The 4,552-nt window shown below is 41.0% G+C and overlaps 1 long non-coding RNA gene across 1 annotated transcript in view; it reads right to left on the reverse strand.

Moving 5' to 3' along the window:
- Nucleotides 1-2,920: 2,920 nt before the first annotated feature.
- The window catches only part of LOC109298259, a 7,757-nt gene continuing 6,125 nt past the window's right edge, over nt 2,921-4,552 (reverse strand). The window contains exon 3 of the long non-coding RNA XR_002097564.1: nt 2,921-2,931. This is a non-coding gene — a long non-coding RNA (uncharacterized LOC109298259). The remainder of the gene's footprint in view (nt 2,932-4,552) is intronic.

Below are 4,552 nucleotides of genomic sequence, written 5' to 3' on the forward strand. Positions count from 1 at the left end.
CTAACTAAATCTTCACTCACTCTAGGCCCAGGTGAGCCTCCCCCAGGGCCCAAAGTGGGCCCAGCAGGGAGGTGGCAGTTCTGGTCCTTACTGATGGTGATGATTCTCTTGGCCAATGCCCACATATCTCTCTCTTGTGCACTACGTACATACTTTCAAAAAGCCCAAGGTAGAATCAGTCTAAATTACAATTTTCTATAAGCAGCATAGTTTAGATTAGTAGCAAACAGAACACTCATTCACTCTTTGGTGGGGGGACACAAGTATTAGACTGGGATCTGCCATTTTTAACTGAGTCTGTGTGCGCCAAACTTCTGTTCTGTTATGGGTATAGACTGGCTTCCAATCACTTATACTGGTAAAAATGTAATGTCTGTACCTGGCTTCCCTCTCTCACTCATGCTCTCACACAAACACTACAGCAGGCAATTGGAATCCCCTCTCAGATCACTAGAGGAATTTCATCAGATCTAATACTATCAGATTTATTTACAAGACACAAAGTAAAAGAGAAATGTCCTAGCATAGTATTTGGTAGTGCCAGATAATCAAAAGTAGGCTTTGGGGCAAGAATATCAAGAAACTTGTTCAGAATTTAAAAGTAAGGTATCCTAGATATGTTAAATATGTTCAAAGTGATAGACATTTTAAAATATACATGTGGAATAAATATCAGAATTACTACTTAGTTTTCCAAAACAGCATTCTGCAGCTGAAAGAAACAAAAACAAAGATCACCAGGTTTTTAATTAGTCAGTAGACCAACAATACAATTATATTTACCATATCAGTAGCAGTGTTTTGCTATACAGGGACATCTGTTGAACCCATCCTTGTTTCTGTTGAATATGCCTCCATTAATGCATATACAAGAACTCTGCTAATTTCATCCCTCATAGTTTTCTATATTCTACCCCCTTCTTCCTATTTTGTACTTCTGGTGGCAATTTTATTAGGACACTTGGATTTATGAGCTCCTCACTGGTTTTACCATGTGTCTTAAATGCATTTCATATTAGGTTTCATTTAATGCCTGTTAGTAGATAAATGTATTCACCCTTAACATTTTGTTAGCATTTTTTGTGTTGTGTTAGTATGTGTCACAGGGTGGAGTCCTTAAGGACGGCCATGATCTCCTAAGGCCCCTTGACCATGCCAATTTAGCCTGATGGGCACCCTCTTTTCTCACCCAGCACGTCTTGATGCAAAAGTAATGTAGGGAGGCTGCCTTCATGTCCGGTCGGACACAGTCCCAATGGACTTCACCGGGACCCCATGGGTCCCCAGCCTTATGGGCTATATATGTGGCTCCAACTGCCCCTTTACCACACCCCAAGCCTCGCAGATGGCACTGGTGTTGTCTTGCCTAGGCTTTGTTATAATTTGGCCCCTTGTCCTTACTGGGCTCTCCACAGCCCTTGTTGCTACGCCCTCTCTGGCACCAGGCTCAGTGTGCCTCAAATGCTGCACCCTCCCTGGTGCCAGGTTCCCCATGCTGCAGTGAGCCCCCAATGAGGCCTCCTCCTTCCCCAAATAGCTTCATCCAAACCACCAGTGTTATAAAACAACAACCAAACATAAGCCCCTGGGCTATAACATAACACAAGCTACATAAGGTGTGCTCAGTCCCTTTATATTACCCAGAGCAGAACTTAGTCAGGCCTCTTCCCTTCACTTACTATAGAAGGGCTTCTTCTCCCTTGGTCACCAGCAGAGAACTGACCTCCCTAGTCCCCGTCGTGGGGTTTATATAGGCCCAGGGCCCTGCCCCTTCCGGCCAACTGACCAGGTGCAAGTGCAGGCTAATTTCCTCATTAGCTGGTTGCCATGGTAACCTGCACCTGGGCTCCTGTCTGGCTCTTTGGGTTCTCCCCAGACACTTTCTGCTCTTCTGGGAGCAAGCACCTAAGTGCCCTGTGACAGTATGTAAAGGTCCCACATGGGATAACAGTGCCTTTGCCCTGTACTATACATACAAAGTAGGAGACATAATGCCTTCCCCGAAGAGCTTATAGTCTAACTCAGTGACTTTTTTAGCCTTGAGGCATTGCTCAAAAAATGCCAGCTCTTAGTATTCACTTATTTTTACTACGGAAAAATAATGGATACATTTTCTGTTGCAGAGAACTCAGAAAGACCACAACAGGTCAGAACATTTTTAACATTATGGATTCCTACTTGAAATCTCTAGGTTCATCATGTGAATCACAATTGCATACTTAAGTATTAACATTGCATGGCACCCAGCAGCACCCTGGTTGAAAATCAGTGGTCTATTTACAGTTGGAGAAAGGAAATCTTATTGCCATTTTCCACTTGGGGAAGTGAGGAAGAGGGAAGTTGTGACATACTCGAAATCACAAAAAGAGCCCATGGGAAATTCAAGCTTGATCCATGATCCCCATCAAGTGGCTCTACCATAAAACTCATCTCCTTCTCTTGCTTTTATCAAAACAATTGGACTAGAAACTCAATTTTGTGAAAATGGAGCCCAAGGCAGTGTCAATCTTGTGAACCACATCTAAGAAAGTATGTAATGAATACATTCAGGGTTAGGCATTAAGCACACTAGAAGTTCTGATACCACAGCAATGCAATGACTGTGGTTTAAAAAAGGTAAAGACCACAGATAATGATATATTGTTTTGAGCTCTTTGAAATAAACTCTGTGATATTTCTACTTAAAAGAACAGGCCTTCTGAATGCATCTATGATGACAGACAAGGTTCTTTAGGTAACTGTGATATCTTTTACTAGACCAACTAAATAGTTGGAGAAATTATTCTTTGCAAGCTTTCGGGTACAAACACCCTTCTTCAGGCACTGTGGTCTGAAGGCACAGTGCCTGAAGAAGGGTGTTTGTACTTAAAAGCTTGCAAAGAACAATTTCTCCAACTATTTAGTTGGTCTAGTAAAAGATATCACAGTTACCTAAAGAACCTTGTCTGCTTATGTCTTCGACCAACATGGCTACAACCAACAACCTCTAAGATGACAGAACTTTCCACACCCTATCTGGGTGCCCTCTATCCCAACTGTTCCTGAAATTTCTAGGGAAGAGGCTCTAAAGAAAGGTATGCTGTTCTAGTCACCTCAGTTCCTTGTCAGTCAGGTCCAAACATGAAAGAAAGCCCAGCAAGAAGTATGGCTCTGCAGAGTTCACTGCTAAGAACTTTTTACAGGAAAGTAACCTCTATTTACCCCTCAAGTTCCCTATTCATATTCCAACCCATGGGATAAACTGACATGTGGTAGACCCATAAAAGAAAGCAGAACATGGAGCCTTAGTTTAAAAGTGACTGAAGGAAAGCCTTGCCAAATTCAGCATCAGATCCAGAGGCTATAGCTGGCGAGGAAGGTTTTGTAAAAACGTATGAGCTGTGCGTGCCATATGGCAACTCTATAGTCTCGTATCACTGGAATGAATGTATGGCTTCTATTTCGGTTACTTTTGATCTAGTACACTGGTATTTTATCCTTTGAAGGAAAGGGACAGCAGTTAAATGTAGGTCTTTTGTATACAGGCTTTAACCCATCCAGGTAGTATTTGAGGAGATACAGGTTTTTATTTATTTTTTGTAGAAAAGATAAGTAGATTTGGATAATGTCTGAACTCCTTGTCTTGACTCCCTCATAAGCCAAATTCTGTCTACATCTAATAAGTGCAATTTGGCCTCTCCCTGTTGTGCATTAGGCTTAGGAAATGTTTACTTGATTAATATAAACATCTATGATTTACTTATGAAAAAATTCAGGATGTCAATGTAACTACTATTTTTAAGGACAAAATAGTAAACAGTCATTCTTCCAGAATTTATTCACACTTCTAGCAGATGTGGTTGCAACCAAAAGTGTTAATTTAATGATTAAATTAAATAAAAAACATTCTACTGTTGGCTTGAAAAAATGTTTCCTTAACTGTAAAAAATTAAATTGAGATCTTAAAATGGTGATATGAAGGAAGTTACTGTCAAGACCTTTCAAAAATAAAACAAAATGTTGTTAGTGTTGGAGTTATGTTATAGCTGTGATGGTCAAAGAAATAAATAAGAGCATGAATTTTTGTGGGTCATGTCTTCTATTGGACCAACTGCATCATAAGGAAAGACTTAGACAAGTTTTTGAATGCAGTGCATTCAAGTCTGAGGCAAAGCAGGCATACCAGGGACTAAAGATAGTTTATAGGGCTGTGAAATTAGAGGAGAGAGAAATTCACAGGAGTAGTTAGCACAAAAGAAAAGATAGCTTGATTAGTGGAAAAATTAAGACCTTTCAAAAGGGAGAAGGGTCATTATCACCCATGGCATAAAGAAAGATTAACAGGAGTATTATAGCAGACCTTGAAGTCAATAGTCTGTTCAGTCCTTAGTTCGTAGTGTCCAGCCAGCTTATGAACCCTGGTCTACCAGGGTTACCTTCTTTATGAGTCTTCATGAGGAGGGAGGGAGGACCCGGGCAACTGAGGCCTGTCAGTCTTACCTCAATCCTAGGGAAACTCTTTGAGAAGTTCATCAAGGAGCACATCTGTGATGGGCCAGCTTCAGGGATGATG

The sequence above is a fragment of the Gavialis gangeticus genome, unplaced genomic scaffold, assembly GCF_001723915.1.
Source record: "Gavialis gangeticus isolate Ggan-Ray unplaced genomic scaffold, GavGan_comp1, whole genome shotgun sequence".
Classification (NCBI taxonomy): Eukaryota; Metazoa; Chordata; order Crocodylia; family Gavialidae; genus Gavialis; species Gavialis gangeticus.